The following is a 13,530-nucleotide window of genomic DNA, read 5'->3' on the forward strand; positions in this document are numbered from 1 at the left end:
CTTGGCACTCTCAAATGTGTTTCTCAGCTATTGGAATGTGCAAAAGTACCCCCACACACGAGTGGAGATTGTATTTATAACATGGGCTGAAAAACGAATCGTTATGTGCTTTTGCGGGGTGACCGGACGCTCCGGTCATTTTGACCGGACGCTCCGGTCAGTACACCCTGAACTCCAATAGTTAAGTGTTGATCGGACGCTGGCCAGCGTTCGGTCAGCACTGACTGGACGCGTCCGATCATGTTTTCCCCTTACTAGAACCTTACTGATGTCGACCGAATGCTGGACCCCCAGCGTCCGATCACTTGCTGAGCAGCATCCGATCAGTAGCTGGAACCTGATCAGCCTTTGGTCAGCATTGACCGGACATGTCCGATCAGGATTCTCCCTCTCTAGGACCTTACTAATGTCGACCGGACGCTGGCCCTCAGCATCCGATCACTTGACCTCTCAGCGTCCAGTCACTTCTAGACGCTTTCACCTTGGTCAAATGAACTGACCGGACCCTGAGCCAGCGTCCAATCACATCGGAGCCAGCATCCGATCACATCGGAGCCAGCGTCCGGTCAGTATTTGACCCTCTATTCACTTCCAACTCTCGATCATATATGAATGAAGTTTGCTCCATTGGATCAAAGGGTTGTTAAGGAGCTTCCTAGTGCTAGATTTAGCAAGTGTGCACCACACCTAACTCACTAGACTCACCTAGGTCAAGCTACCCATTCATACCCCCCTTAATAGTATGGCCAAAGGAAAAACAAAGTCCTAAACTACTCTAAGTGTCTCTCCAACTCCAATCGACACTTAGAACTAGTCCATCCTTAACCTTGTCGTCCAACCTTTGAAAACTGAAATGATTTCCATCGTAGGGGCATGACAACCATAATTGCCCAATCGATCTCCATTATCGTGACCTAACTTAATTGCCTCTGCAAAACACACGTTAGTCACAGTAATCACGTATTGTCATTAATCACCGAAACCCAACTAGGGCCTAGATGCTTTCACTCTTGCATAATCCTATTTCACAACGTCATAGTCATGTGTAGCTCTCTCATACGGCTCCGTCTTTGAGTATACTCTGGGTATCCTACCCTTGCGTAGCTCTAGAAGTTCCATCCATGTATATCCTCTTGTAGCTGAACTCCTAAAAACATGGAATGGAGGGGGTTGAGTACATAAAGTACTCAGCAAGCCCGAAACTTTGGGTGGAGGTGAGGTGGAAGGGGAAGGCTATATGTGGTGGAGGTGGTTATGGAGGTGGAGGTGGATAGGTAAAGTAGTTATAATTATAGGTTGGACCCGAGCAGAGTATTACCATTCTCACCAGTTCTTGTTGCTCATTATGATCACCAAATTAGTAAAATACATCTTACCAGATAGTTGTAGAAATCTAATCATAGTATCCCATCCTAGCATTTGCCTATTCCAAAGACGTGGCTATTCGAATAGATTTAGTAACTCTATAGAGGTGTACAAATTTCCACACATGATAGGCGTAGTCGACACCAGGGCCAATGGCACGACAGGCCTAATGAGATCCCATACCCGCTCAGTAGCTAACCTAGACTTCTATATAATCTCTACTATGGCTTCTCAGGGGTTGGAAACACAAAACTAGGAAAATCCCCCCAAACATGATGATACCAAATCATCACAAAATAAAACATGGCTCAAACACAGCCAAGAAAACAGTGGCTCAAACGCGGCCTAAAAACCTAAAGCTTAACATGGAAGATCACATAGCATCCATGCCAACCGGACATGGAAGAAAACCTATTCCCCGTATCGGTTCCTGATATTCCGCTACCTGCACCAGCCTCCTAGTAGACATTATACTTCTATCTAATGGGGTGTGAGATCAAGTCTACCCATATAGATATGTGGCTGTATGTAAGAACTCACTAGGCGAGAGGGACTACAAATCGGTCCTTATGTGATCGAGGCGAGTATCTTCCACAGGAATCCTCTCCAGGCATTCCTGCCGAGGTAATTTACCCCACATAAATTACCCCTACTCGCCCCATGTCGGAGTTTAATTAAATTTTACTAGTTCTAAGTTCCATAGTTATTATCTCAAGTTCGTCAAGGTAACCATTACCTTATTTTATTATCAAGTTTATATTTATATTTTCATTAATTCATAGAAGGTTTTCAAGTAATATAGGTTGGGTTTATTATTATTTGGTGGAGATAGATAGTCGAGGGTTTATGGTAGAGGCTAGCAATATGTGGTGGTGGTGGAAGGGAGGTGGTTGGTGGTTAAGGTATGGCATGAGATGTGGAGGGGAAAGGGGTAGGTGGGTGTTAGGTCTTGCCTCCATTCGCTGATGATTATATCCTCATCCGATTTCCTATACATTTTGCTCCTTTCTTTAGGACTCCATTGGGTTCTCTCACGTCTTTTATCCTACGTGGTCTAGCATCAACAAACAAGAGAACACAAACATGGAAAATAACAAGCAAGGCATGTAAAACAAGCATAGGCAAACAAACGATCCTAGATGGGTTGGTCCTATTAGGTGATGGGTTGCTAACTAGGGTTATCATTATTATGTCAATTTGAAGTAAGGTTTGGATAGAGGTGTTCCATCCAGAAGGTAGGGTTCTACGGGTTAGGTTGAGGCGGGTGGTTTGTTTGATAAAAAACCAGACTACATTATTAGGGTTCGCTATTATGTGAACCTAAAAGAGGAAGCCTAACCAAGTCATCATAGATGACCTGGCCGACCTCTTTAGGTCCACCGGGGTTAGCCACACATACGCATGTGCATATATGTGTGACTAGGGTTAATTAGGTGAGCTATGTTATGGTTAGGGTTAGTGGCATATGCGCTCATGATTATGTGGAATTGAGTAACTAGGTTGCTAGGGTTAGACATACATACGCGTATACCCGTGTATCGGTCATATCTATGTATGTATATGTTTCCTATTATTTTAGGTGATTGGGTACGGATATATTCAGGTATCTACATACGCGAATATGCGTAGTTTACTACTACTACGGCGAAGAGTTTTTACTATAACTACTATTTAGTTAATTATAAAAAGGAAAACAATCAAGCTAGAACTTAAATGGGCACCAAAAATTAGGGGTAGGGGTATGATTATGTAGGGTTTTATTTTAGATGATTTATGGTCAAGGAATCACACAGTTCGGAATTAAAACGATGAAGTTATGAATTATTAAAGTTTACCGATTGATTATGAATGGAACGAAATATGGAAATTATTTCTACAATTTTATCTAATGAACCTTTGTGGTAAACTATCTAGGATGATCTAGGGTGATTCTAGTTTATTTACAATTTTTTTGGGAATTTTTCTATAATTAATAAGCTTACCTTTTCATATTCTGTGTACGATTCCCGTGTGTACCTAACAATTAACTGCGCCATAGTGGCTGACGCGTGGGTTCAGTCATAGGTCAAAGCTGACCGGTGCTGGTCCACACTATGCCGTGACCAGGAAGATGTTTGCCGACAACAGCGGCAGGGCACAGTGAGGTCTACGGCAACTCGTCGCACAGGAGGATAGTGGCAAGCTGTCAACGACGTTCTCCACGTGCTCGCGGCGGACGCGGAGGCCACGCGGAAGGGACACGGCGTCAATGGTGGGGTGGTGGTTGGTCAGCTATCATGGTGACATGCGCACAACACATCAGCGGCAGCGGCGACATCGGCACATTGTGCCATTGATGCATTGGGGAAGAAAGGCCTGACGGCTGGGTCCCACGGTGTAAATGAGAGTGAGGGTGGGAGAAGGGAAGGTGGGTTGGGCCACAATCACGGGCTGGGCCAGGCTGAAAGAGAAGGAGAGGGGAAAAGGAGAGAAGGAGTGGGTGGTCTGGGCTGGTGATGGCCCAGGTGGGAAGAAGGGAAGAAGAGGAGGTGGGTTGGCCGCGTGCCTGGTCGGGTCGAAAGGGAGGAAAGAGGGGAGGTGGGCCGAGGTTAATGCTAGGCTAAGCCCGTTCGGGGGAGTACATAGATTTTGTTTTCTATTTTCTAATTCCTAGAAATGTAACTATTTATTCCTATATCTATTGTAGCTAGATGATGTAAATCAAGAAAAAAATGTGATGCCTTATTCCTTGTGTATTTCTCAATATCGAGAAATTATGAATTCCTAGATAACGAAATATATTTGCATTCGAGAGGTAGTTCTAAACATCTACGAGAATGTAGCTATGTTATATTTCCTAACATGTAATATTATTTTGTTATAATTATATGGTGCTTCAAAAGAAAGGATTTAAATAATTCAAAAATGGAATTGGAAATTATGGTGAGTTATGTTGGTGCCGCAAATAAATTCCAGAAAAGCAATCAACCACGCAATCAAGCATTTCAAACATGCATTCAAGCATACACTCAAGCAACAAAGCGCAGGCAATGGAATGTATTTACGAAGTGATTTTCTAATCCTATAAGTTATCCTATGTGACACACAAAATGCGTATGGTGGGTTTTGCTGCAGGGTTTTGAAATTATATTTTCAAAATGGTTCTACGAGAAAATAACTAGTCAATGTTTTAATTTGTTGTAGAATTTTAAAAGTTCAAAATTTTAGTGGATTTTTAATATGGTGCAAAACACGGGTGTTACAAGCGGTTGCGCTATCGCCTGAATCAGAGAAGGACCACCTGCGGAGATTAGATCGTGAGCTCCTTAGGAAATAGACGGAAGCTTGTTTCATACTCAGATGAGTGAAGAGGGGAATAAAAATCCAAGAAAGATGGAGGGAAATGCGAAAGAATTACAATTGCCTTTGGATCTTGTGGGATTGGTGGCCATGGCGGTGATGAGTAGTAGCCTGGTCATCGGTGGATCTGTGCGGGCCCTACCGGTGAGGCATACCGCCATGGGGTACTACCTTGTCGACGGTGAGTGGCGGCTTGCACCCCGCTGAGTACAGGTGGTCGCGTAGTTCAGCACTGGGGAGCAAGGAGCGGCGATGAGGAACAAAAGCTATGGGTGACGAGAAAGACACAGGGTGGGGAGCGTGCTTTGTAAGCAACCCTTTTAGACGTGGGAATGGAAATTATGCACAACTTTGTAAAAAACGCGCGGGCTTGGAAATTAACCAAAGTATTACCAATTACCATCCAGACCATATGCAAGCGGCAGTAAAGGCTACCGACGGTGGTGAATGGGTCCTACAAAGATGTTCCAGGAGCCACCGTGCCACTATCGGGTTGAGGGCGTCACTCGTTCTACCCGATTGTAACTAGAAAAATGTTAGATTAAGGGCCTGTTTGGTTTCCTCCTGCTAAAGTTTAACTACTAAACTTTAGTCACTTTAGCCACATAAGCGCTTTTGATGATGTGGCAAGGTTTTTAAGAAGAGAGAGAAGAAGTGAGTTTCATGTGGATGAAACTCTCTTGGCACGAATATCAACTCTCTATGAGTCATGAAATTAAATGTCTATGAAACTCTAGAATAAAACTCTCCATTGAGAAGGGGTGTTTCATGCATATTTTATTTTATTCTACATGACGTGGCCGTCTTGAAACAACATAATCAAACTCTCCACTAAGAGTACGAAATAAACTAGAACTAAGTCCAACATTCAACAATAAATTGACATGAAAGTGTTACCATCCACACCATCTGCTGGCAGCGGTGCAGGCTATCGGCGGTGGTGAATGGGTCCTTCGAAGATGTTAGCACCTAATAACGACGGCCATGTCATACGGTCTCATACGTGTCAAAGGCACACAAATGGTACATCCATCATGACCGCGACCATGGGCGTAAAATAGACGACGAGGTTCTCTTCATGAAAGGACGACCATGGCGGGAACCCTGGCTCCAGCCCACATAGGACCCCACACCGAAGACACTGCTCCATTGTCGCCCCCACATGCAGCCGCCACCACACAGATGGTGGCGATTGCTGCCTGGTTGAGGGCGTCGAAGCGGCGGCTATTTTCTGCCGACAACTGGACGGTGATGCGGGCGTTGTCTTCGGTATCCCAGCGAAGGAGGATCGCCTCCGTCGTCTGCCGGGCCAGGTCATCATTGGCCCGATGCAACTCCACCGCCTTGGCTATGCGGCATTGAGCTACGCCTCACCAGTCACATCATGGCTTAATGGCGCCCACCCACGAGCAGTCATAAGCCACAGAACATGGGCGCGTAAATTGAAATGGTATGGAAAAGATGGGAATGCGTAAGGCTTACTTGGTTCACATCGGTGCGTGGGCAACCGTCGCTCCGCCTTCTATTGATGGTAGTTAACAACCATTATAAACCATCAATAAAACCTGTATAAGGGCACAATTGAGATCACCAATAAAGGTCTAGGGGTTTAAACTAACAAATTCCACAAGTTTTGGTGAATCTATGATTTCTATAGGGTTTATCTAGAAAACCGTCAAGGTGGACGTACATGTCAGATTTAATTGTGCTTATCCACCGCAAAACAGACACTAGAAGATTCTAGAGGACACCGCGACGAGGCAGAGAGGCAGAGACGGCCCCACCTATAGGCCACCTAGCCCTAGGGCCCACCTATCAGCCTCTACGTTGCAATGTCGGTTCTCCAGCGCCTCTTAGGTTATATCTATGCTATTCCTTAAGTCGGTTTGATCCAAGGGCTCACATTGGATGCTCCAGCCTATATATATCAGTGCCTACCCCTTGAGGACATCAAGTCATTTGAGAAGACAGAAACCTTAATCATCCTCGGAGCTCCATCATATTCTAGGGCATAGCTAGTTAGGCTAGGTCAGCAGGCTTCGCTTGGATTATCGATCGTGTCAATAGCGTGGTTTGGTATACTCTTTGTACCCCCTCTCTCTTTTGTATCTCCATTACTTTTATATGCTTGCTACAATTGTTATGACAATATTAGTATTCATCTTATTCATGTTCTTGGTTATAATGTTCATCGTCTACTTTGATTATATACCTAGTATGGTTGGATTATCATCATATTCATGCATATGTTCGTATAGCGCTCATCCTAAGGATCCATGGGTGGGTGGTCGACATTGTGTAAGCATGGTGCTTATACGTTGTTTACCTATGGATACACTCTATATTCTAGGTCATGTGGTAGATCGCAGACATGACACTCCTATTGAGTCCTTTGTAGTCCACTCCCCGATGTAGGTAGCACGTAGGATTTGGTTACGAAGGGGGACAAGCTCTGTTCTTAATCTCCCCTAGTAATATCCCTTATGTGTAGATATAATGATGATTTTAGCAATGACTATTAGGTGTAATTGCACTAATCAATGTATGATTTGACTTATAATTAAGAATGACTTAGGAATTATTCCTCCAATATTCTACCTGACCATGCTAGTGCCATAGAAAGGAGTACTATGAGTGATTTATCATTATTATTTATCAATTCTTATCATATATATATATATATTATCCTATGACTTACCCCTGTTATTACTAGAATATTGGTTATGGTTTACTTCTTCATCAATAGTATAAGGTATCAATACTTGTTCATGCTAGACCTTCCCTATTGTAAAAATATAAATAACGATACCTAGAATACTCCCAAGTGAAGTGCTACAATGGTATATTATCTGTGCGCTTGTAGATCCCTTTTCATTCATATATATTCTTTCTAGTCATATAAATTAATAAAGAACTGCTTAGACTTATTCTAATAGTAATGCTAAGTTGTACCAACAAGTATCTCTGGCATCATCACTAGGGATGACAACCTAGTAATATCAGTAGATATAGGTTTATAATAGGTGGATACTAAAACAAGTGACAAGTTAATAAATACCAACAAGCATTTCTGACACCGTTACCAAGGAAGGTAGCTAGGCAAAGGAAGTATTGATAAACTTATACTTATTGATGTGATCAAAATAACCACTGACCTCTGCTCAAACAGGCTTACCCTTGTTTTGTCTACTTATGTATCTTATGCAGGGTAATGTATGACCGATTTTGACCTTCCGACAAACTACGTTGACGATCTAGAAGCACTACTTAAGAGGACTAAGGCTAAACTCAAAAAAGTTTTAGTTTTAGAGTTGGGAGACAACCATATAAGGCGAAGCTTAACACCAGAATTTGAAGCCATGACTGACAAGACTCTCCATGAATTCTCTGCTCCAACCACTGCCAACATTCGAACTGGACCCACAGTCAATGTGGGAGATAATGGATTTGAGCTCAAGCTGGCTCTCATCAACATGGTGCAAGAGAGCCAATTTTGTGGAAAGGCACATGAAGATGCTAGTACTTATCTCCAACACTTCCTATAGATCTGCAGCACTTTCACCATCAAGGGAGTAACCAAGGACGCTATACTACTTTGCCTCTTCCCATTCTCACTTTTGGGGAAGGCGAAGCAGTGGTTCTATGCCAACAAAGATAGAAATACTACATGGGATAACTGCTCCACTGCCTTCCTAGCAAAGTTCTATCCCACGAGCAAGACCAATGCTCTGTGTGGGAGCATTTCAAGTTTTCAGCAACAACATGATGAATCTATCCCTGAGGCATGGAAATGCTTTCAAGACTATATATCAGAATGTCTTCATCATGGGATGGCGAATTGGCTACTCATGCTTTCATTCTACCATGGGTTGACCAACAGTACCTGTGAGACCATGGATGCTACTGCTAGAGGTGCATTCTTATCACTTACACTACCAGCTATGACCACTCTTGTGGAGAAGATGGCCTCCAACCAAGGCTAGAATGAAGAACATGTTCAGACCTGCAAGAGAGGTGGAGGTATGCATCAACTCAAGGAGATAGACATGCTATCTGCTAAGATGAACCTACTGATGAAGAAGCTCAAAGACCGAGCTAATGAAAAGCAAGAAGTCATGCACATTAATGATTCACGCATGACGTGTGAAGTATGTGGAAACACTGGGCATTCAGGGAATTGCTGTCCTAAAACCCAAGGGGATGTGAACTTTATCAACAACAACTACTATTGTCCTCAATAGAACCAAGGATGGAACTAGCAATAGAGGCTGAACTACCAAGGTAACACTCAAGGTAATAATTATAATAACTTCAATCAACCACCTTTGAGAGAATTAATTGCTGGCCAATCTAGATTTATGGAAGGATTATCTAAGAAGGTAGCTACCAATGATAAAATTCTAGAAAATATAAGTAATAGAATGGATAGCTTTGCTTCTACCATTAAGAACCATCATAGCTTTAATAAAATGATGGAATCACAAATAGCTCAGCTATCGGCTGTTGTTCCTCCATCCAAGAAAGGTAAGATTCCGGCGCAGCCAAAAGATCTAGAAACTACAAATCTTGTCGATATTCACAATGTAGCTTTCTACTACACACAACCATCAGAGTGAAGGTGGATAGATTATATCCTACCTGACAAGAAAGGTGATCCACGGAGACCTATTATCCCTATTGCCATTGGACCTCACATCTTCTAGGAAGCTATCTGTGACTTCGGAGCAAGTGTTAACATCATGCCTAAGGTAATCTATGAGAAAATTTTAGGAGATCCTTTGTTGTACACAAATATGCGTTTACAGCTTGCAGATCAGTCACTCTGCTACCCCAAGGGAGTTCTTGAAGATGCCATCATCCGAGTGGGACAATCATATGTTCCTATAGACTTTGTGGTTTTGGAAATAGGTGGAGATGAAAGGGCACCCATCATCCTAGGCTGACCTTTCTTGAGCACCGCAAAAGCCATCATCTAGGTGGACAGTGCCAAGATCTATTTCACAATCAAGGACAAGGAGGAGTTCTTGTTTAACAACCGCATTTTACAATCTACTAGTCATCCACAAATGACATACCTACCCGAAGAGACAACAGTGACCAAGAAGAAGAACAACTAAAGAAGGAGGAAGAACAAGACCAGTCAACCACAAGAAGAAATGGTCAACATGATCAACACACTCTGATATGAGTACAAACACCTCCTTGCTTTACCATTCCTTGCTAAGAAGGATGATTTAGGTGTACCGATGATTGAGTGTACCATTGGAAAAAGAATCTTCCACAAGACCTTCTGCGACATTGGATCGGGCGTCAATATAATGTCCAAGGTAACATATGAATATTTATTCAGTGACAAACCTTTGTTCCCTACATATATGCAGTTGTAGATGGTGAACCAATCAATACGATTCCCTGAGGAAATATCGAGGGACGTTATGGTAAGAATACAAGATCACTATGCCCCTACCGATTTCATGGTCTTGGACATGGTAGAAGAAGAAGATGATGCACCCATCATCCTTGGAAGACCATTCCTCAACACCACCAACATGATCATCTACATCGAATCTTGACAAGTCCACTTCCAATTCCCTAGAGAAAAGGTACGTGTTATTTTAATAGTTATACTACTTATGAACAGCCTAAGAAGAGCTGCTCTAGGAGGAGACGTCGATCATCCCAACATCAAAGGAACCAACCCTGATGGAATGAATGGGAAGATGAAGAACCTAAAGTGCCTGTGAAAGATGAACCTACTCCGCCTAAGACAAGTCCACAGTCTAAGCAGGTGTGGAAAGAAAAGGTGACATCATCATCAGAGTCACCATCACAAGATGTGCAGCCATCTGGGTCTCCACCACTAAGACCGGATGATGCACCCAAGGAATGAAGGACTTCTCTTCAGTCAAGTCATGTCCGAAGGACTTAAAAATTTGAACCCTCACCATGAGGTAACCATGGTAGTTATCCATATTTACTTTCTAGCATTGCATAAACTATTTTTTACTTTAGCATATTTACTTCTCTGCATTTACATTGTGTTAATGAAAGAAAGATAAAAAGTTTCATGACTACATTTCATCATTGCATCATAAAGCCCCATGTGAATAAATCTACGGTGTGTAAAAACCCATGGGAATATTCACTGTAGTGGCATAAAAATTAAAAATAATATGCATACATGTTTTCTGTGCTACATATCATAAAATAGAAAATCTAAAAATACTAGATAGACATCCTGCTAGAATTCTGTTGCTTCAAAAATATTTCTAAACCTCAAGAATAGCTAATCTTCAAATGGCGAACCGCTAACCCCTTATCCTAATTCGTGCCACAAGTTTTGGTGTTCTTGTTGTTATTTTGCAGAATGGAACATATGATCAAGAGCAAGTTCACTTGGTCATCTTCACCTCACTCCACCCAAAGTACATCTTCCTGAATCAATTTCCGGATAGGTGAAGGACACTCGCTGGCAAACATGCTCTGAGAAGGATCACTTAACTTTCAACATTCGACCACGACAACATCCAGCTTGGGGGAGGAGCATCCCCCATGTATCTAGCTAAGTATTTCTTCCTTTTTGTTATCCTTAAGTTTGCTCTACATTTGTTAAAAAAAGAGATGCATAACTAAAAGCAAAATAAAAATTTATCTTTGTCTTATATATATATATATATATATATATATATATATATATATATATATATATATATATATATATATATATATTAGTAAGGTATGATCTAAAAAAGTGAGAAAATGAAATAAAAGTGTGTGTCTAGTTTTCTGTTTTTAAGAGCTGAATAAAAAGGACTCGGAAGATAATCTCTTGAAATGGAAATAATGAATAGTTGCTCTGTTGTAATTCCTTTCAAGTACCTAGTTTTCAGCCTTGTATTCTCCCAAGTGTTGGATACGACTGATTTGATATAAGAATTTACTCTAAACTTGAAACTCGTAGGTAGCATATGCTTGATCTAAGTCTAGGTAATTGACGGATATGATATGAGAAGGTCTGAGCTGTTGTTTATCTTGTTCCTAGTGATACTAGAGTTCCAGAGATTTATCTTTTGAAAAAACATAAAAATTCTACATGATGAGTTCCTTGTATGACAAAGCTTGAATTCCTACTAGAGCCATATATGATATTTAGATTAGGAAAACTTCCACATATATGCTGCTTGCATTGCATTAAGTTTAGTCAAGCTTCATTGACCCTTATGAGAGGTTTGTCATGCTCTTAAATTCAAGATCATGTACACACCACCTACATATGCACTACTCCTACACTAGGGATAGGCGCAACAACATGCCATTCCATCTAGATCCACCTAAAAATATTTTACTCTTACACTGAGAGTGAACACCAAAAATATACCCTATAGGATATCCACCAAATAAATTCTCCAAATTCTTGTTGCTGTCTCTCAAAAGTTTTGTTAGAGTCAAAAGAAGCATGAGGCTATGCAAAAGTAATTCATGAAAAGAAGAAAAAATGTACAAGTGTCCAAGGTATATAAAACAATGGGTACTCCGATGCCCACCTAAAAAAGAGATGAATAAGATAGCCCATGTTTTCTTACAAAGTTGTTTCCAAGTTTCAAAAGAGAGATATGTTTTCAAGGAGCAAAGTAGAATTAGGTTAGCCACCATATACATCCACACACATGCACATCTTGATTTGATTGTATGACTTAACTCTCTTTGGATCCAAGGTTTGACTTTACAATATATGTATTGTAAGTATGCTCTTTCATGTTTTTTTCACTCCTATGAGCTCCACATAAGCCTTAGTTATAGGAAGAGAAAGGCATAACATTATTATTGCCTTGGTGAGGATCTACAAATACCACATATATTGAGAGACTCGAGAGTGTCATACAATAGAAGCTTTGAGTTTTATTTTGAAAACCTATAAAAACTCCGGAATAATGGTTGAGCAAAGAACTTGAGACATAGTGCTTGACTTGATTATTCTGTCTTTCAATTGCTCAAGACCCAAGTGAAGGCTAAGGAGCCACATAGTTGAAGGTAATATGGGTAAGTTTAAAAGTCAGATCGGTTTATTTTAATCTAGAGGAGAATTCTTGTTTGAACACATGTGTACTTTTGAGGAGTGAGAGCATTGAAGCAACTCCTGATCCATTTTGCTGATTTTAGCTTTTGCTAAGGGACTAGCAAAGGTTAAGCTTGGGGGAGTTTGTTGATGGTAGTGAACAACCATTATAAACCATCAATAAAACATGTATAAGGGCACAATTGAGATCACCGACAAAGGTCTAGGGGTTTAAACTAACAAATTCCATGAGTTTTGGTGAATCTGTGATTTCTACAGGGTTTATCCAGAAAACCATCAAGGTGGACCTACATGTCAGATTTAATTGTGCTTATCCACCATGAAACAGACACTATAAGGTTCTAGAGGACACCAGAGGACACCGCGCCGAGCAGAGAGGCAGAGGCTATCAGTTGGGGCCAGCCCCACCTGCAGGCCGCTCGGCCCTAGGGTCCACATGTCAGCCTCCGCGTTGTAATATCGGTTCTCCACCACCTCCTAGGTTGCATCTACGACGTTCCTTAAGTCAGTTTGATCCAAGTGCTCACTTTGGATGCTCTGGCCTATATATATCAGCCCCTGCCCCTCTAAGGGCATCAAATCATTTGACAAGACAGAAACCCTAATCATCCTTAGAGCTCCATCATATTCTAGGGCATAGCTAGTTAGGCTAGGTCTAGAGGGAGGCAAGCAGGCTTCGCTTGGATTCCCGATCGTGTCAAGAGCGTGGTTTTGTATAATCTTTGTACCCCCTCTCTCTTTTGTATCTC

At 41.7% G+C, this 13,530-nt stretch overlaps 1 non-coding gene across 1 annotated transcript; it reads right to left on the reverse strand.

The window, feature by feature from the left end:
- Positions 1-8,427: 8,427 nt before the first annotated feature.
- On the reverse strand, positions 8,428-8,536 carry LOC136478717 (small nucleolar RNA R71). Its single transcript, XR_010764433.1, has one exon. It is a non-coding gene; the product is annotated as a small nucleolar RNA R71 (small nucleolar RNA).
- Positions 8,537-13,530: the final 4,994 nt, after the last annotated feature.

Source organism: Miscanthus floridulus, chromosome 8, assembly GCF_019320115.1.
Source record: "Miscanthus floridulus cultivar M001 chromosome 8, ASM1932011v1, whole genome shotgun sequence".
Classification (NCBI taxonomy): Eukaryota; Viridiplantae; Streptophyta; class Magnoliopsida; order Poales; family Poaceae; genus Miscanthus; species Miscanthus floridulus.